Source organism: Adiantum capillus-veneris, chromosome 17 (genome assembly GCF_014529385.1).
Source record: "Adiantum capillus-veneris isolate H3 chromosome 17, ASM1452938v2, whole genome shotgun sequence".
Classification (NCBI taxonomy): Eukaryota; Viridiplantae; Streptophyta; class Polypodiopsida; order Polypodiales; family Pteridaceae; genus Adiantum; species Adiantum capillus-veneris.
The window spans coordinates 2,402,400-2,424,346 of NC_140947.1; the positions used below are offsets into that span (position 1 = coordinate 2,402,400).

The 21,947-nt window shown below is 41.4% G+C and overlaps 1 pseudogene; it reads left to right on the forward strand.

Moving 5' to 3' along the window:
- The first annotated feature begins 9,935 nt into the window (after window positions 1–9,935).
- LOC147436720 (uncharacterized) overlaps window positions 9,936–21,947 on the forward strand; it is a 126,323-nt pseudogene continuing 114,311 nt past the window's right edge.

Below are 21,947 nucleotides of genomic sequence, written 5' to 3' on the forward strand. Positions count from 1 at the left end.
ATATATATATATATATATATATATATATGCTTATATGCTTGAAGCGAAGATTTGTCACATAGGTCTTGAGACATCATGATATGTTCCAATTATGTCTATATGTACACATAGCACGCACACACACACACACACACACACACACACACACACACACACACACACAAACAAACACACACATACACACATATGCTTGAAGAAAAGATTTGTCACATATGTTTTGAGTTTGTCACATTTGTCATAAGAGGCATCTTGCTATTGTTCCACTACATTAACTATGAAATTCAAAGTTTCTATGCTTCCCTCGTCCCCCCCTCCCCCCCATCCCCAAACAAAACCCTCTAGTTGAAGTGAGTATTCCAGGTGGATATTTAGAAAGGAGAAGCGACCTTCTTTTTCTCATTTTTTTGAAAAGAAAAATATAATTGGCTACGATCGGTCTGCCTCTCTCTCTCTCTCTCTCTCTCTCTCTCTCTACCATCAAATAGATCTTTGAGATCTCATTGGATGTTCTTACAACATTTCAAATTCTCCTTTTATCAAGACGTGTGTGTGTGTGTGTGTGTGTGTGTGTGTGTGTGAGAGAGAGAGAGAGAGAGAGAGAGAGAGAGAGAAGATGAAACAAAAATAACTTTATTCTTACCCATGTTGTGAGATATATCTTTTGGGATTGTTGCGATGGCATTGTTTATCTTCTCTCTCTCTCTCTCTCTCTCTCTCTCTCTCTCTCCTCCTCCTCCTCCTCCTCCCCATAGATATTCACTTTTGTTGAAGGCTTGCCTTGTAACTTTTAAAGTCACTTTAGATTGTTTCTACACGCGAGCATTTTGTTTTGTCTTCCTCTCTCCTCTTGCGTCACATGTTGAACTTTGTATTTAACACATTAAATACAGCACTTAACAATTGTCCCCCCCCCCCCCCCCCCCCCCCCCCCCCCCCCTCTCTCTCTCTCGCTCTCTCGCGTTGATTTTAGGTTGGTGCCCTTGCTTGCCAAAATTTAAGAAATTTATAGATTTTTAAGCATGGCCCACATGTTAACTCTTAAAAATAGAAAGAACAAAATATCCAAAAATTGATAAAAGGTACATCAACTGGAAAATCTCTCTACTTATTTCTCTCTCGTTGATTTTAAATTGGCACCCTAGCCTGCCAAAATTTAAAGAATTTATAGATTTTTAAGCATGGCCCACATGTTAACTCCTAAAAATAAAAAGAACAAAATATCCAAGAATTGGTAAAAGGTCCATCAACTAGCAAATGTCTCTACCTATTTGGGGTGTTAATGTAAGGGTTGGTCTTTGTCAGGCATTTAATCCATTTTCTACGGGTGAAAAACTTTAGCTACCCTTTAAAAAATACACTAATGCCAAAAAATACTTGAAAATTTGAAAAGTGCGTGAGCTCAACGATAAAATCTTTCTTTCTCTCTCTCCCCCTCATAAATGTACATGTGTATGGATACATGCAATGTGATGGTCTCTCTCTCTCTCTCTCTCTCTCTCTCTCTCTCTCTCTCTCTCTCTAACGGTCAATAATGTGGATAATGATCTCTGCATTTGTACGTCATGCATGTCCTCAAAGCGAAACAACCCTAAGTCGACGTTAGGCGAGCTTTTTTCTTTTTCTCAAGCTCTTTAAAGAAATACATACTTCCAAATTTTTTTAAAACATATCAATATTGGTCTTGAAAAAAGCCCCTTGAAAAGATAAAACCAAATATATCTTCAAAAATTACATTTCCATTAAACAAAAAAAATCACTAAAATTATTCTTTTTTTGTTATATCTTCAAAAAGGAAATCCGCATTAAGTAACAAAACCTCCACTAAAGTTATCCCCTTTTGTTTTGTGCAATCAAACTTTAACATTTATTTTATGTAGAAGAGAAAGTCTCTTCACTTTATATTTGAAAAGGCTTGTCACTTCTCACATTATGAAAGGTTGTCATTTCTTACAATCTTACCCTTTACTTTTGCATTTTAAATTAGATGTCTTGTAAAATGTTTTTTGAAATGAACAAAGGAGTGACATGTGGACGGCCTCTCCTTCCTTCAAAATTTTAAGTTGCATTATAAAGAGTATAGAAGGTTTCTTCTAGAAAGCCTAAAATGGTCGTCTCAAAATTTTGCAAGAAGGACCAAGGTCCAAGGATTTGAGGCCGGCTCAAATTTCAATATGTTTAGTTGAAACTAGTATGTGATCCGCGCATTGCTACGGCCAAGGAAACAATGCCTCTATTCTCATAGGGTTATGTTCACTTCCAAGTGGAACACTGTCAATACTCTCTTCCTACACGTATAGTCTATCGCATTTGACGCATGCTACGACCTCTTAATAGATGCTACAAAGCATTCTTTTGATACCAAGATTGGAAGCTTCTCATAGACATTATTTTTCATGAGGTTAGCGCTAGCCCTTGTTCAACAAACTTAAGAGTGCTTTTATTCTATTGGAGTGTGTGTGTGTGTGTGTGTGTGTGTGTGTATATATATATATATATATAGAGAGAGAGAGAGAGAGAGAGAGAGAGAGAGAGAGAGAGATTCCTTCATTTGGTCTACCTTGATCTAGCAATGCTACTAAACTTGATTATAGAGATTAGATAAGTTAGCATGGTGTGAAGAGATGAAATCTAAGAGAATTCAATGTAATAAGAGAGAGAGAGAGAGAGAGAGAGAGAGAGAGAGAGAGCATGTTTCATTTTTTACGGCATCGCCGTGTGTGTCGAAGGTCTTAAAGAGATACCTCTTCGTTATTTACTACAATTGTGTGTGTGTGTGTGTGTGTGTGTGTGAGAGAGAGAGAGAGAGAGAGAGAGAGTTCTATTATCGTCCTCGGAGGTCAAATATGATCTATGGGACCAAATGAACATGTCACATGGTGTGAGTGGAAGTCATAAGTGACTCTCGATGCTCAAAAATGGCTAAAATGAGCATCGCAATAGAGAGTCCACATCGTGGTTTGGAGAGGAAGTATGTAGGGAGAACTCGTGGGTGAATATATGGGGAAAAGATGACCTAATGTGGTCAAAATCTGAGCACTAAAGTAGTGTGTGGTACTCACTCTCTCGCACTTGACGAGGGCATAAGGTGCAGAGTCAATGTGACTCCTCGCCAGTGCCCCAACGTCTTGTCTCACAGCGTAAAGAATGGGAGCTAAGACGAATGGAGGTAATGGTGAGGATCGCACTCAATGGGATGGGCTCAAGGATGTAGGGATGGGTTGGGAGTCGATCGACGCATCCTTGACCAAGTGACATGCATCCCATCTTCCAAACCATTTATTGATGTCAAGCATCCACCCCGAACTTAATATTTTTCTCTTGCATGTCTTTTGGACCTTTTGACTTGCTTCATATGCGATTCTAGGAAGTCGATACAAAGGGCTACCTTGTGTCTTAAGCATGTACTCCACAACCCTTTGCATTGCCAAGACCTCAATGGGAAGTGATCCGGACTCAAGAAGTAAGAGCATGTAGGGTGTTTGTGTCTTGACTCAGAGAAAGTTGGTGAGAAAACGCTTTTGGACATTCTCAAACTCTTTCCAAGTAGACTTCCCGATGCTTCCACCCCACACTTCCACTCCATAAAGAAGCACCAGTGTCACCAATGTGTCAAAGAGGTACTTTTTGAGAGCCCAACACTTGATCTCTCCAGCATTGCACATGTTCTCAAATGCATAATCATCCCTCTTTCCGGCTTCCAAGCGACGCATTGCACAATCCTTCCATTTATGATTGGATGGAACCTCAAGGCCAAGGTACTTGAAGCTATCTACCAATTCAAGTTGCTCATTGTTGTATACAATGCATAGATTTTCATCATTGAGGGTCTTTACAAGCATAACCTTGGTTTTGGATTCATTCACGATCAGCCCGCTATGTAGGCAAAAGCGTTCCAAGCCACTCATAAGCTTTTGTGCATCTTCTAAGGTATGTTCCACAAGCACTACATCATCGGCATAAAGCAAAAGCACGATCACCACATTTCTGATCTTAACCTCTTCTACGTCTTCTTGTTGCATAAAATCAAGAACCATGGATTCCAATTCATCAATGAGTAGCCCAAAAAGGGTTGGGAAAAGTGGGCATCCTTGTTTGACACCAATGGTGCTTGCAAAAAATTCTGAAATCCCATCTCCCATACGTAATCGACATATCACTTTTTGGTAGATATAAAAGACTGCATGCATAAATTCTCTCGGCACTTGAAGACTTTGCATACGTCTCCAAAGATTTCCTCGCGGTACCATGTCAAAAGCTTTCTTGAAATCCACGAAGCAACAATACAACTTCTTTCCTTCAATCGAGATGCTTCCATAAGAACTCGAAGAGTGACAAGGTGATCAACAGTGCTATGATGCTTTCGAAAACCTGCTTGGCCTAGCGCACATTTGCCATTCTTTTCAGTCCATTCACTTATCTTCATCTCCATGATACATCCAAATAACTTTGTCATCAAAGAGCCAACCATTATAGTGCGATAGTTGTTCACATTATTTACATTTCCTCCTTTGTGCAAAGGTTTGATCCAATTTACACTCCAATCATGAGGCATGCCATGCTGAAGTGCAAGGTTAAACATATCGCATATCCAATATCGTGTTTTCTTTCTTGTCCATTTAATCATTTCAGCCTTGACACCTTTAAGGTCCCTTGTCTTGCAGGTAGCAAGTTTCTCAAGCGTGCAATATACATCTTCAATGGTAAAGAAGGGAGGCATAAACGGAAGGGAGCTACAACACTCCATCTTATCAACATTTGGTTGCTCATAGAGGTTCTTACAATGCGTATACATATCCTCAAGAGTCAAGTCACCAAAACTCTCAACACGCTTGCCTTTTAAATTTTGCCAAAGATTCATAGGAATCAAAGCAAGAAATTAATTGAGATTTGGAGTTTCGACCCAATATGTTAGACTTATAACATAGAACAACCCATTTCAGCCCGACCTTCAATTTGACTCTACCACTCACAATTGTGAGTAAGGAAAAAAACAAAAAAAAGAATGTGCTTGAGGCTTAATGTACATGCTTTGCTATGATAATACAACTACCACTCATAATTGTGAGTATGGCAAAAAGAAAAAAAAAAGGATACATGGGGTCATCTCGGATCAACACTGATGAGTGAAGTAGAGCAATTGCTACCATTTTGTATGGTTAGATTAGCTAAGTTTCTCCCTGGGGTCCATATCTATGAGAAGGGGTGGCTCCCCTATCAGCAAATCGATGCATCTTTGGTTGCTAGAAGACGTCATGGCTCGGCACAAGTATGAGAAGAATCTATAAAATCTTGTTCTTGTTAATATAATGAACTCACTATTGTGAGTTTTGAAAAAAAAAAAACAACTTACATGATGGACAATGTTAAATTATGTTCTCAAGGTGGCCAATGGAAAGGGCTAGAGACGCACGACAAATTGCTTGTCCCCTCGGTGGGCTAGCCTAAGGCTTAGGGGCACTATAGGTGATCTTATTGAGAAATGCAACAAAGCAACAAAGGTCTTGGAATGGGGACAGATACAAGACATTTTCACAACTCAATAACTCCCTGGTCCCCATGGCTTTCTAAGGCAGGAAGCATCCTTCTAAGCCCGTTCTGAAGGGAAGTTGCCTGAGACATTAATAACAAAGGACTACATCGACTGGGCCAGTTTTGGGATAGTAGTAGCAAAAAATGGAAAGGTGCAGAACAACTGTCTTTCTAGTTCCACCTCAGTGGGGCTAAAAGTATGTTGGTCAATAGAGCCTTGGAAGGGATGGATAGATTCTATTTTCCTCCTTGCGAGTCCAATTTCGAGTGGAAAGCATGGCACTGGGCCAAGGATAGACAATTTTTTAAATTGCAAACCAAGGGCATGTACCACACCTTGATGGTTTTGGCATATTGGTTTTCCCCTCTGAACAAGCAATGTGATACCAAAGATAGGTATTGATTGCAAAGAACATTTGGTGCCCACAATGGCCACATGGGATGAAGGTTTCTCTATAAAAGGTACTTTGGGGATCCTTATCAAGTGGATTGAAGGTTCTAGCCAGAGGTATTGGTCCTAATAGATGCTTGCAATGCAGAATGTCCAATGAGGACCTCACTCACTTATTCAAGGAGTGCCCGATGATTTGTGGCCTTGCAGAGAAGATTTGAAAATGGATTCAAAAGACTTCGAAGATAGATTTTTTCATGACGATCTCTTCTTGGGAGGGAAGGTGTTGAAAAGACAAGTGCTTCTTATTTGTATGCAAATTTCTAGATTTTGCTACTTTAAGCAAGTATGGAAGGCCAAGGATGGTCGGCTTTTGAGAATGCCCTGGGAACGGCTAGCTTCATGGAGATTGTCCAAGAAAGCATAGAGGTAGTAGGTAGTAGTGGTGACCTCACATCTGATGGAAGCCCCCATAGTTTAAAGGCTCTTGGCTTTGACAATGAAAGGCATCTTTTGTAAATTGAGTCAAATTTACTCGGACTCTTTAGTACCAATTTCCAAAAAAATTCAACATGGATTGTACCCAAAAAGGGAACTTGGAAGTTAGATTATTATGGCTTTCCCTTTCCAGTTTGAAAAATCCACATAGATTGTGCTTTACCTTTTTTTTTCTAGGAAAAAAAAATAATAATCCACATTTTTACAAGCATTATAATTTATGCTACGCATGTTTTTGTCCATTTTTCTCATCAACTGCAAGATTAAAAGACACGTATCGTAAATGAACACAAATTGACGAGATTTATGAACGTGAAGGTTCCTCGATTACTTTTGACTCTTGAGTATGTTTTGCAACTTTTGCTTTAGAAATAAAAAATACTCATGCGAATGCACGGTTACAGCACCATCTTGGGCTTTGACACGGTTCCGTGTCCTTTTCACCCCTTAATGATAAGGTTGAGAAAAAAAATTTGTGCTTCTATACTCTTTATAATGCAGCTTAAAATTTTCAAGGAAGGAGAGGGCGTCCACGTGTCACTCCCTGGTTCATTTCAAAAAACACCTTACAAAACATCTAATATAAAATGCAAAATTAAAGGGTAAGATTGTAATGTAAGAAGTGACAAGCTTTTTCAAATGTAAAGTCAAGAGACTTTCTATTCCACATAAAATAAACTAGTATGTGACCTATGCCTTGCCGCGGCTACATGCAACCATTGTTCTCCTTCCCTTCACGGGGAGGGCAAAAATGTGGGCAAATGCCTATGATTCTCATGTGAGCTTTTATAGCTCTTTAATACACTTGTGCATCAACCACCACTATAACTACTTTATAGATGACAATGTATGACAACACACAAGGTCTAAGTGCCCTCCACGTTCACATCAACCAAGCACAAATCTATCTTTTAGATCAACACTATGTCTACCTTTTTGATTGTAAGGTCAAACAACTAATGAAGTGTAGTTACTCTCCACATCCTTGTGGATTTACCAATGACAAATCTACTTTCTAGTTGGTCATGCCAAGCTCCAACATACTCCTCCTAATCATGGCAAGTTTGTCGCTCCCCTCCTTCTCTCTATCTATATGTGTGTATGTGTTGAGTTCAATAATTATCAGGTTAATTTGAGGTCTCTTGGGAATGAATTAAGTAATGGGCTGCTCCCTTCACATGATGTCTTGTCTTAACATCCTATGTTTCTCTCTAAGGTGGCAGTGAATTTGCGATTAGGCTAGAGACACCCCCCCCCCCCCCCCCCCCCCCCAACAATTGATGTGGAACCCTGATGAGTGGTAGTGGCCCTCTAAATAGACTAATAGAGAGATGGTATCCATCTTTGGATAGTGTTTACATTGAACGAAAAATTCTTTAGATGCATTAGCATCCCATCTCACCATCCTTACCAATCAAGGCATTCGTCATTATACCAACCATGACCCAACATGCCAACATTATAGCACATAGTAGTAGAAGAAACTTTTCCATTGGTATGCACAACTGATTTGGTGAGTAGTGTGTCGTTTGCTTTTCAAAGGCACTATTCATGATGGGTATGTGACCTGGGATTGACTGCATGGCTATAGCAACTTTGTCTCTACATGTGGGTAAATTTCAAAATTTACAGGTTGGATTGCACTCAATCTAGCTAGCATGTACACTTGCATCTACCAAGGCTCGTCGCATGGATGTTGAGGTCTCTTGTCACATGGATGTTGAGGTCTCTTGCAATTGACCATAAGTATGTTAGTAATATAAGACGCATATTATTTTTTTGTGTACATTTGGGCACCATTGGCGCCTTAAAATGTGACGACAAAAGTTCACTCAATCGTTTCTCTTTGCAAGAGTTTTGGGCATCATCCTAAAAGAAAGGGCCTGTTACAAAATACACACACACACACACACATTCATGTTCTTCTTCGAGAGAGCAGACTGTATTCAACCATTCACATGCTTGCCCTTACCCATATTTTATACCATAGCAGCCATTTGGCTTAGCTTAAATGTGAGGTAGAGCATTGAGGCACTTAGTCTTCAAGCATGTTACATGTTGTACTCAGTCCCATAGGTCAATCTGACCTTTAAGGATGATCTCTCTCTCTCTCTCTCTCTCTCTCTCTCTCTCTCTCTCTCTCTCTCTCTCTCTCGGGTTAACCTTTAAGGTCACTGTGTCCCCCTCTCCTTGTATAAGTATGTGAGCATGCAAGACCTTGAGTTCCAGAATCAACGTTCATCGGATAAAATTTTTAGGTCTCTTGTTATCTTCTTCTTCTTCTTCTCTCTCTCTCTCTATCTCTCTCTCTCTCTCTCTCTCTCTCTCTCTCTCTCTCTCTCTCTCTCTGTCTCTCTCTCTCAGGCTGCATGTCTAGTTTGTAATATTAAAATGAAGCATGTGAGAGGTGAAGAGCCTGGTTGTGTGTACTAACGAGCCTGCTTTTTGTCCGCTCACGAGCCGGCTCTTCTCTCTCTACCTATCTAATCGTGGTAGTCAAGAGCCTCAAAATGGGCATAGCCTTTCACATGGTTGACTTTTGAGGCCCTGTCGGTTAGCAAGAACTTGCTCAAGATCTGTCTCATCACTCAGTCAAATCCAGCATTTATCTTCAAAAAGACACCGGTTTTCTTGACTTGCAAACAAAGTTGGAAGGCTATTTAGCCGTGCCAAAGTGACCAGGCTCTAAATGTAAGAAAAATGATATGGAGGCAATCCTACATTGGAGGCACATGCATGGAGGCAACCCTAAAATAAGAGATCAGAGTCATCATCTCTAGGGGGAGGCAAAGGGCCCACCTTAGGTATGCAACACCAAGGAAGATCCAAATGAGCAAAGGATTGCTAACTCGAAGACCAAGGCCAATACCCTTGACTGACAATGATCATCCTAAAATGCAATCACATCAGTGTTCTAGAAAAATCATTGTTTCAAACATACAAAATTGCTTTCTTTTAATTTTCCAAGAGGAAATGTAGAAAATTAGGTTTATTTTGCAAGCTTTTACACTATTTTTCTCTACTTTGGGGCGGGATTTCTCCTTTTCCCCTTGCCCTCAACCCGCATTTTTGAAATTGAAAATGGCTTGATATTAAGCTGAGACACATTTTTCCCAAACACTGAATGGAAGACCCACCTTGCACTATGGTTTCCGTGAGCATTGTAGCAGTAGGCAAAGCCACTTGTCTCCTTGCAGAACCGCTTTTTTCTTGCCTATGTCAAGAGTTCGAGATGTGAAAACTTGGGAAAGCTAAAAAGCTTGAATGGTCTCGTTGGAGCTCTCAACATTGTAGCATCCACTGATTGGCCAAAAAAAGACGAAGAAATTATGGAGACGGATGTGGGACTCTCTCTCTCTCTCTCTCTCTCTCTCTCTCTCTCTCTCTCTCTCTCTCTCTCTCTCTCTCTCTCGTGGTGTGGAGGAGCTAGGCAAAAATGGAGCTCATCAGGAAGGGTGGCGGACATGCAGTGGTAGAGGAGTAGGTGGCTCAACAAGCGCTTTGTGGCGAGTGGGACATGTATTGGATCCAAAGTCTTGGCATCCTGGCCAATAGAGGATTGAGGTTGTATCAGGGTCTGGGGCTCGTGGAGGATCAGTTGTTGGCAGCCATGGCTGTTGATAGAGGAGACTACATGAGGCCTCTTGCGGAAACATTTGAGAAGTTGTACATGAAGTAAGTGTTGGGTTGTGTTCATGATCGGGGGGGGGGGGGGGGGGGGGGGGGGGGGGTGGGGGGGGCATTTTTTATCAAACATCAAGGCCAATCAATGGCACTCTTTCTCTCTCTCTCTCTCTCTCTCTTTCAAACAGAAATATACACACACACTTCTCCGTAGGACTAAATCGAGTTGGAAAACAAGGAGTCCCTCGCTCGGGAGAAAGACCTATTGTATGTATCATGGGTGATAAGGTAAAGAGAAAGATAATCCTTGACAATATTTGGATCTACCTCAAAGGTACGGGTTGTAATGTATATGATGATCGCACTCTTATGCAACAAAATGTACGTCGCAAAGCATATGAGGAAAGAACCAAGAAAATTTGCAAGCAAAAGAAGCCTGAACATGTCACCATCAGCTCTTGGCACCGGTTCCCGTGGACGATGATCATCCTCTTAGTCGTCTCTTCCTCTCCATCTTGACTCTGTACTGTATGCTTCATTATGTTCGTATCCGCCTCTGCCTTTGCGCCGTCGCCCTCACATAGGGCATGCGCCCTGCTCAATGCTCACTGCTCTCCCTCCGACGGCCTCTGTCATGGACGACCACGCACCTACTGTCTTCCTCTGACCCTCCGCCTTGGCCCTCATAGGTCAGGTGTGCTCGTATGGCATTCCACCTCCCTCTGTCCCTGCGAGCTCGCCTTGTCTATGAGACCAAGAAAATTGCTCCCTGTTTCGCTCCATCTCTGTACACGGTGTCTACCTCAGCCACTCTGCATCCTTCACTCCTTTACCCACATGCCATTGGTGCTCTGCCTTGCACAATATACCCAAGAGCTATTCCATGATCCATCACCAATGGGTCTACGTTGACAAATCCATTAACACAAAAATCACAGCAAAAACACAAAAATCGCTTCGTTTCCGCCATTCAACCTTCGTCTTATCATCTCTCTCTCTCTCTCTCTCTCTCTCTCTCTCTCTCTCTCTCTCTCTCTCTCTCTCTCTCTCTCTCTCTCTCTCTCTCTCTCTCTCTCTCCATCTGGTTCCTGCGCCAACGTTTGAGAGGGAAAAATCTCCCTCTATCTCTGTCGCCTTCGACCTCACAGATGCATAGCAACAAATCTCCTTCACACGCAGCAAGTGAGACGCAGACTGAGAAAGAGGCAGACACTGCGTACCCTTTCCACATTAGAAAAGATTTTTTCTTCTTTTTTAATTTCTCTCCTCCACGTGTGATCTGGCGTCTTTTGCCTTCAAAGCCATGCAAAGCATCTCTCCAGATTCCGCTTAATCAAGCACCTTAAAAGAGATTGGCAGGACCTATTTGGGTCTATTCTCAGTTCATTAGTTAATTAAAGCCCAAGATTCCTTACCCAAGATCACTAAAAGGAAAAGTTCGACGCAGACCCTCCCCTTGCCGCAGTTGCCCCTCCACCTTTCGCCCTTCTTGCATCTGTCTCCCTCCCTCACCAGAGTTGTGCTCTACCGCCAATCTAGCCTCAACCTCACGCAGTGCATGGCCTCATCCACCATTGCAATACACCAACGAGTGGTCTCCACCTTCGAAGCACCCACGGGGGTTTATTCGATGCGTGAAGATTTCTTCTGCAATGGATTTGGGATCTCTGGCAGCACACAGGTAGCTAAAGTAGCCTCTCCATTGTGCCTTAAGCGTACTCTCACTGATATTGTAGCCCCTGCAAGGCAATCTATGCCATCCAGACAAGCAAGAGAGAGAGAGAGAGAGAGAGAGAGAGAGAGAGAGAGAGAGAGAGAGAGAGAGAGAGAGAGAGAGAGAGAGAGAGAGAATGACTCTCAAGCGAACACAATTCTAGAAAATATGCACAGCAAGAACCTCTTTGAGGAGTGTCCGTCAGCGCTAGCGTGACAAGCAGCTGGAGGAAGAGTCTGTCGAGGAGGAATGTGCAGGCGTAATGCTTACACAGACGCATGCAATGTTCCTTTCTCTCCCTCCCTCCCTCTCTTGCTGCGACTTGGCTCGCACACCTCTTCCGCTGTATGTCGCGCAACCATAGAGCCAGACCGTAGAAAATCTCTCTCTCTCTCTCTCTCTCTCTCTCTCTCTCTCTCTCTCTCTCTCTCTCTCTCTCTGTGCTCCAACCTTTTTCTGGTCTGTCCACGTGCCACCTTTCTTCCTCTTTCTCTTAAGCGACAAGGGAATCCAATGGGATTCCCATTATTAAGCCGCTCAAAAAAGATTATAGGGACATATTTGGGTCTAAGTTGCCTTCATTAATTAATTGGGATTCCCATTATTAAGCCGCTCAAAAAAGATTATAGGGACATATTGGGTCTAAGTTGCCTGGACCTCAACTGTTAAATCCAATGCCTCACTTGGATCCAGTGCACGCGCGAGGACGCCTGCAAGGGAGCTCCTACGACCTCTAGTCCCTCCGGCCCATCTCCCCTTGTGCACGGACCCATCGCCTGCGTCGTTCCCCATGCGTCTCATACGCTGCATGTGGGTGAATTCCAACGAACACACGCACACTGTCTGCATACTTCTACCCTTCCACACCCTGCGTGTTCTGCACGACGATAACAACAACGCGACCATTGAGAGCTGCAAGTTTCTCTCTCTGCCTCTCTCTCTCTCTCTCTCTCTCTCTCTCTCTCTCTCTCTCTCTCTCTCTCTCTCTCTCTCAACCATGTCCCCCCTTCCATGCGGTGACCATGCCTTTTCTTTTTAGACGATGGCAGAGTGCGATCCAGGACCTATGATCGCTCCTCCATTTCTGAGGTCCTCGAGGTAGAAATCTTGCTCCATCTAGTTGATATTGCAGGCTTGAAGGCATTGAAGGGCAGCTCTCGGTCCTGCCGTCGATAATCCATGTAGCCAGCCGCCGCCGCCGTCGCCACACAGAGAGAGAGAGAGAGAGAGAGAGAGAGAGAGAGAGAGAGAGAGAGAGAGAGAGAGAGAGAGAGAGAGAGAGAGAGAGAGAGATTCCTTGTTTCCCACTCGCAACGGTGCCCTACAACGCTCCCTGCGTTTTCTTCCCCGACAGGGTACGCACACACTTGGCTTCTCACACACAAAAGATCTCCTACCTGCTCCTCATTATGATGGAATCTCTCTGTTTCTCTCTCTCTCTCTCTTCGTAGTTCACTTGACGCATGGGAGCGCTCTCTCTGTCTCTTTCTCCACATGCAATCTAGCGAATTTTCCTCCTCAAAGCTAAAGAGCATCGTTGTAGATTCTCCTTAACTAGACTTGCTTGCAAAATTAGACCAACATACTCATAGTAAAAATACACATTAAGCCTTAGCCAATGTATCTATGGTTGCGAGGTTGACATCATGGCTTGTCACGAGCATGACTAGAATTTGCAATTTCTAGGTTTTGGTAATATAATTCAATGAGCATTGTGAGCTATGCAAAAAAAAAAAGCCTCAGGCACATTTTGTGCCTTGAGGAGCCAAGAGATACACAAGGGTGCCTAAAGCTTTTTTTTTTACCATAAAGGGCGCGAGAGCGTTATATTAAGTAGAGAACAAAATTATATTGTAGGGCTTTACAAAATGTTGCTTCCATATGATCCGATAGCACCGATTTACATTCAGAGATAATTACAAAACATTTTGGGGTGATCGTCAACACAATTCTCCTTGATGGATCATACACACACCTACAGAGGATGCTTGATGAATGCAGGATGGACTTTGAAAGGCTACGAAGGCTACATAGCAATGGGATATGTCTGGTCGCCCGCATGCAGGATCTTTTAAAAAACCTGACAACTTAAATGCTTTGTAAGCAGTGCTTAAAGCTTTTATTTAGCCACTTCTACAAAGCTTATTTAAGTTGTAATACAGATGATAGCGAGAGGTCTATAGTTTGCACTTCCTCTCACATCTAGACGTCCTTGCTTCCAATCTTCATGCTTGTTGTGCTTCCCAATAGAGAGAATCCATTCCCTACTCTTGTGTACAATCTCTTCATACTTAGCTCCTACAGAGTTTCCTTTGAATGCTTACAAAAGGTTTCTTGATTTCTAGGTTTGTTTGAGATAACAAAAAAGAGAATAATCTAGGTACAAACAAATGTATCTTGAATCTTGACAATCTTTCCACCAAAAATTATATCATTCATGTACAAGCATATCTTCCAAGTATTTTGAACCCATTTGCAAATTTTTCACACGAGGGAGATGCGAGTCTCCTCTCCCCCCCCCCCCCGGTGGTCAAGTAGTCTTTGAATAGATGGAGGGGATCTTTGATTGTCACTTTACAACGTGAACACAAGTCTATGCCTATCCCTTGCTCTTTTGCTTTGATCCATGTTGGTAGTGTCCCCCAGAATGCCTTATAGACAAAGGACTTCATTATGCTAGGCCATGGAAGATCTCAGATGTTACCTAATGCCATAGCAGCCTCTATTGCTTATTAAGCGGTGAGAACCAATCTTCTTTGTAGCTAAGGTTGTAGTATATTCTCTTTGTTTAAGGTGAAGAAAAATTATTACCATTTGGTGTAATGAAAATTGATATTTTGTTATTTAGTGCAATTGGCAGGTGGAAAAAGCTAAGCGTCATACGAAGGATAGCACATTTTTGGACATCTCATTATTTAAATGTTCTTTATGAGCTATGGCCATTTATGTCTGGTAAATGGCCTAACTCAATTCATCTCTAAGGTTTCTTTTAGAAAGCCAAAAATGGTCATCTCAAAATTTTGCAAGAAGGACCAAGGTCCATTGTCCAAGGATTTGAGGCCGGCTCAAATGGCTCAAATTTCAATATGTTTAGTTGAGAAGTAATTTTTTTTTCTCAAGCTTATCATGAAGGGGTGAAAGGGGTACGGAACCGTGTCAGAGCCCTGGTTGGTGCTATAATCGTGCATTCGCATGAGTATTTTTTATTTCTAAAGTAATCGATGAACGTTCACGTTCATAAATCTCGTCAATTTGTGTTCATGTAGCCTACGGGTGGTGCTGAAAAGTGCACGGGTCTTTTAATCTTGCAGTTGATGAGAAAAATTGACAAAAACATGCGTAGCATAATACTTGTAAAAATGTGGATTATTATTTTTTTCCTAGAAAAAGAAAGGTAAAGCACAATCTATGTGGAATTTTCAAACTGGAAAGGGAAAGCCATAATAATCTAACTTCCAAGTGCCCTTTTTGGGTACAATCCATGTTGATTTTCTTTGGAAATTGGTACTAAAGAGTCGGAATAAATTTGACTCAAGTCTCGATGTACAAAAGGTACCTTTCATTGTCAAAGCCAAGGCCCAAGAGACTTTAAACTGTGGGGGCTTCCATCAGATGTGAGGTCACCACTACTTCCTACTACTATGCTAATGCTCTTATTGGTGGTGTCCCATCGTAACCAACAAAATTTAAAAGAAAAAGAACCAGTTGATTATTATTATTAGTAGGCGGGCCACAAAAGCAGTGATGCAGATTGGGGCACTTTCCCCTTTCAGTACTACACCACAGGGACAAAATACTATATACCGGCCACACCACATAAGCAAGCTCCACCACATAAGCAAGCTCTTCCTTGGTACAAATTTGCCATGTGTGATAGTCTTGTTTTATATGGAAAACGATTGATGTCTCGGATCGGCATGAGCACAATTACCTTTGAAATTCTGGTAAAGTGGGCTTGGAGTCTTGAACTCTCACCACTGTAGGTGTATTCAATGAGCTGTCCAAGCTAGCCAATCGCCTTCGCCATGGAAACATTGAACGCTCATAATAGCCATCTTGTCGTGTTTGCCTTTTTGAAGGGGTTCCAACTTGTCAAGCGGATCCAATCCAGCGACCTAAGGATTCAGTTGTTTCGCCAACTACATTCCTCTGCCTGGTATCAACCAATTCACAAATTTATCTATCTTGTAGTTCTGGTGTGCGAAGGGTTCTTCCTGGCTCAATACAATACATCTACACACAATTGTGAGTATGGGAAAAAAAAAGGACTACCTTCGGGTCTTGCATCTAACACAGGTTCTAGGGATGTCCAAAAATTAGAGTCTTCAGGCACAGTCTGCAAATGGGTGTACACACATTTAAAAACTCCCTTCTTTAGACGTGACCTTGCTATGGGATCTAGACGCATTGACAATGAGGATCTAACGATTGACATCTATACTATATATGAAGCAACTTAATTTTTTTGAGAAAGGAGAAGGCATTCATGTATCACTCTCTGCTTAGCTTGAAAGAAATCTAATAAAATGTCTCTTTTTTATACTTTTCTATACTTTACTTTTCCTTTTGAAAGCCAATTGAAGGGTGGCTCAATTTTGTTTTTGGAAAGCCAATGGCCATAAAAGTTTAGCATTTGAGAAATTGTTTCTATGTACACTATAAAAATTTTGTCAATTTACTTAAAGGCAAACTTGAATTTAGTTAAAATTTTACAATTAATACACCAAACCTCAATTTTATTCGAATATTGATTTCAAATAGACTCAAAATGGAAGAGAGTGTATGTGTGTGTGTGAGAGAGAGAGAGAGACAGAGAGAGAGAGAGAGATTTCAAAAAGAGTGCCAAATTTTTTTTTCTTGATCAAAATAATCTTAAAGTAAATAGTTGTATTCCATTTCTTTATGAAATTGTCAAGCTCTTAGCTATGCCATGCGACAAAGAAGAGAGAGAGAGAGAGAGAGAGAGAGAGAGAGAGAGAGAGAGAGATGCTTACGGCGTCAGTTGCAAACATGGCAGCACACGCCAATCAAAACATGTAGAGAGAGAGAGAGAGAGAGAGAGAGAGAGAGAGAGAGAGAGAGAGACTAAGTTTCTCGACATCAGTTGCAAACATGGTAGCACACGCCAAGTGAAGCATGTGTGTGTGCATGTGTGTGTTGGGGGGGAGGGGGAGAACATACACACACACACACATGTGTCATTAAGTTGGATTGTAAAAGAGAAATAGTTCGCGTAGGAACCATTCAGACACTAGGTGCTCTCCCTCGTGAGCTTGGCCAGTGCTCACGTGGGCGATCCATCTTGCATGAGTCAAGCAAGCAATCCTAGGGGTGGGCAATTGGCGTTCATTGGTACCGAGAGTGGCAGGGCTGGTCATCATACTGTGGGCTACCCTATTTGCTAGCTTGGTGCGTGCAGTAGGCCAAGTGGCATGTCATCGTGTTGGCTCCCTTTTTTTACCCATGAGATGTAGCTCTTCACTCAGCTAGCTTGAGTATGTAGCCAAAGTGCATCGCCAATTGAGTGTAGAGAGAGAGAGAGAGAGAGAGAGAGAGAGAGAGAGAGAGAGAGGTGTGTCCATGCTTCGCTCCTCTGCCATTTCCAGAGATAGAGATGCGTAACCTATTTTGCAAGAGAGGCTAATTGTGTATGCATTGTCTACCTTTTTTTGTCGAGAAAATCTTGGCGAGATTCTGAGCTTGCAATCAAGAAAATTGACAGAATTTCACAAGTTTTAGTGTGAATTTTACAAGTTTTAGTATGAACATCAACAAAGCCTTATTTTCTGAGAGTTATGAAATGCTACGGACTATGGTTAAAACGTCATTTGTAATGAGTAGCTAGTCTAGTTGTAGAAGCCAGGGTGCAATGGAATTTCCAGATTGTAAATACAAATCCATTTTACCCTTTGAACTCTATTTTAGGTTTAACGTATGGTGGCCTTAGTATATAAGGTACCTAGGTGATTTTGTAAAGAGAGCTTTAATCATAATCAAGTTTTTAAGCTGTCATTGATTGTGTGTGAGAGAGAAAGAGAGAGAGCGCGAGCTTCATCCTGCCACTACTCCCCGCTCATTCATCACATTGAAGATCTAACTGCACCATCGGACAGGCTCGAAAAGAGCTACGCATCAACGCCAAGCATTCCATACAAGACAGAGCACGTGCATTGATGCATCTACGAGCTATTTGTGGTCGTAAGCATCTCAAACGATGTCTATTCTCTATGTGCAAGTAGTCATTAAAATCGTGACGACATAAGCTACACATAGGTACTCAAAGATTTCACGTTTGGGAACTTCAAAATTTTAGCTCTGTCTTCATACAAGTTTTTCTCGCAGATGGGTCTAGAGTGAGGATTTTGATTGTAGAGGCTTTGGGCTGGGTGTATCCTAGTGAGGGGATGGCATTCCTTAAGTTTCATACGATTCTAGTATGGTTTAGTGAGTTTCCTTCTGTTTGTATCTATGTGGTTGGATGTTGTAGTTGAGAGTAGTGAGATTCTAGATTGTGGTTTAGTTAGCCTTCCAGAGTGTTGTATGCGTGGGATGGTCTCAGCCTGACAAGCTAAAGAGATTGCCTTCGTGCACCTATCGTGTCATCTGTGTCCGCGATTGATATTATGTTGATCTATGTTGTGTTGCATGCACTTTATAGTGGTGTGATTCGCTCCCATAACATTGGCGTCGTTGCTGAGGACACAAGGACTTGAGTAGATAATCCTACTAAGACTTGTGTGATGGTTGCTTGCTTTAGTTTTGGCTAAAGAAAGCATTTTTCTTAAGTGGGCCCGGAAGAGGTTATTCCGAGATCAAGTGGATAGCCAAGAAGCGTGTGTCTTGCTGAGGGTCTGTGACTAGGTAGATTTAGTTAGGATTTGTAGTATTAGTTGTACATTAGAGTAGTTGTAGGTGTTCGGGTGATTTGTGAGGTGATAAAAGCGTTTGCTAGTCCATGCGAGGAAATGAAGCGTTTAAGTTCTACTCATAGATGCAAAACCCCATATGATGTGTAGGAGTAGCTTTAGGTAAGTGATTCGATTTTGATCTAGAGCTATCCATCATTGATTTATTTGCTAAATTGCTTGTTTGAATTTAAAATCACAAAAAAGTATTCTTTTGAGAAAAATATGCAATAAAAAAGTTTCTGTTGACATTTTTGCATGACTGGTTGGTATTGTGCATATAAGAGACCATGTGCAAGGGTTCTGTGTACAAAAACTACAATTTTGTAGACTTGGACATCATACACGTATGATGTCTCAAGAGGCATCTGGAGACCAAATTTGAAAAATTTGACTGCACACCAGTGTTAAGAAGGGGGATTTTACCAGAAGTACACATTGAGACTAGAGTTTTGACCAACTCTTGACACCCAAAAGACAAAAGACGAAGTGTCTGAAACGAAAAAAAGAAAAAATTGTGATTCTAAGAACATTTTTGTATGAAAATTGGTAGAAGTGCTTGAAAACCAGTGCTGAGGACTATTGGATTCTTGTGAATGAATTATGGCTTTTGAGTTCCAAAATTCGACGTGAGCACATATTCAAGTTCTACATACCAAGGGGTACCAAGCAGAAGTCCATTCTGATCTCTTAGACATAATATGCGTATGATGTCTTAGAGGCCAGATTTTGGGTCAAAAGTCACAAGTAAGTTGCACCCCTTGTGATCTAGAGCATTTAGGAAGCACATAGGCCAAATTTCATTGCATTTGGAGCACATTTGGGCTTGCAAAGGCCAAAAGATCATAACTTGCAAAAAAAGTGTATTGATCATAACTTGCACAAAAAGTGTTCAAACTGAATTCTGAAAGTTGTTGAGAGTTGCTTGAGTGATAGAGAGTCTTTGGGATAAAATTCACTTCATTCTGGCACAAAAGATATCATACGCTCACAAAAGTGTTTGCCATCACAAGATAGGACTAGAGACCAAATTTCATTCAATTTAAATCACTTTTATCTTAGTTCACCTCTCAGGGGAGTTGCAATCCACCATACGAAAAAAGGAGTGATAGATACGTCTAAAAGTGTCATAATCACAAACTCAGACTTGAAGTGGTTAGAGTACATCAAGTAGAGTCTACAATTGAAGTTTGGAGCAAATCCGAGTCAGTAGACATCATACGCATATGAAGTCTCCAGGCATAGATTGATTATTTTGGGCATAACTTGAGCTTCAGATATCGGATTCAAAAACTTTTTTTATATCAAAATGAATCTCTAGAGTAGCTCTACAAGATTTAGGGCAACCCCTCATGGACCCCATCCTCTTCCTAATGACATTGACGACAGTGAGGTCAACCTTTACAGGTGCTCAGAGCCATACCTAGAAGAGATGGCGGATTACAAGCTCTTTGATGTCTATACATACAGAGTCGACTATATCAATGAAAATCTATAGTTGTTGACAAGTATGGATGACAATACAACGTTGTAAAAAGCAAAAATCCACAAAATGAATTAGAAATAGGTGGATATTTGGTCAATGAAGGGCCACAAATACCTCCACCATGGCATGGGAATTCCTACAAGAATTCCAAAGAGGGAGCCACCCAAATTCCCTTCTAGAGCGATAACAAGAGATGAAATGATCACAAAGATGGAAGACATGCCTCCTCAAGTGAATCTCCCTAATAGACCAATCTCCAACAGAATGACCAATCCCTTTGAAGAAGAAACTAGCCATAGTAGAAGGCCTGAAGCGAGAGAAGTATTGGGAGAGTCTATGGTTAGACTTGTCAACAATCGACAGGTTAGACCATCCCAGACCCAGAAATGGGTAAACAAGAAATATTCCAAAGATAAAGATCCGAGAGATCACGTAGCGGCTTTCAGAAGAGTAACTAGAGCAAAGGAAGTTTTGGATTTTGTAGCATAGTTTGTTGGATTCGGATTGACTCTTGAAGATGAAGCGGCTACATGGTTTGACTCAGTGGAAATACGGGACTTCGAGACTCTAGACGAGCTATTTGAGAAATTCATTGAAGAATTCTTGAAGAAAGGCATAACTCACAATACGGTCTCACAATTCCACATATTCAAATAGAAAGAGGGTGAATCATTGCACAAAGCGGCGTTGCAGCTCAAGAGATATGTCAAGCTCTATCCAAGAGCATAACTATCCATGCAAGCATGATTGATGCTGATCTTTATCTAGGGAATGAGACATGCGGGTCTTCAGAAGGATCTGCAAATCATAAGGAGTTTGATGCTAAATGAATTAATCAAAAAAGCTCTTTATCTGGTGGATAACTGTGAGGAGTATAAAGAAAAGGATCGTAAGAGTCAAGGGGACGAAACCTCCTCTTAGCATAATGATTCATAAATGAGTGAGTCCATTGAGAAACCAACGACACCCATCATCGTAAGAGTCAAGAGGACGAAACCTCCTCTTAGCATAATGATTCATAAATGAGTGAGTCCATTGAGAAACCAGCGACACCCATCAATCAAGAAACATTTATCAATGAAATGGTCAAGAAGTTAACTCCTCTTGTAAAGTTTGATATGAGGGAGCTTAAGTGGTGCAAAATTAAGAGAAAATGGACAAATCATAGAGTGTTACTATAGCATGGAATATGTTAGGGAGCGGTATGTACAACCTATTCTAGTAGCACCTACTCCAACTAGATACGTTGCGGGGAATGCGATAGGTCGAGTAGAAGTTTCAAGACCATAGCCTATCTTAGAACAACAACCTTCGTTGTTAGGTGCTAGAAATGAGATACATGATGATAATAAAAGCATCTAACAAACAAGCGCTAGTACCAACTACAATGTGTTATAACATGTAACATTTAATGCACTAGTAACTTGTGTGTAGCGGAAATTGATAACTATTGAGCATTTCATTAATAACAAGCTCCTAATGAGCATAGAGAGAGTACTTAATTTGAGAAAGCAACATAGAAATTTACACCTAGCTAATATGGCATTGACAATACTTGAAAAGAGAGAGAAATAGAACAATTGACAACACTTGAGGACCGGATTTACATGGAGCCGGTCCCCCCTCCATAAAGGCTTTGTATTATAGCTTCTCCCATCAAAGGAAACTTTTGTACAATACAATCTTTGTGTTCCTTGAAAAAACTAGTTGGTGCAATGAAGATAAAATCTTCATGCACCAGATTATGCTTGAAAAACACACCTAGTGTCCCTAGCCTCTGTCCCAAGACCTCACACACCT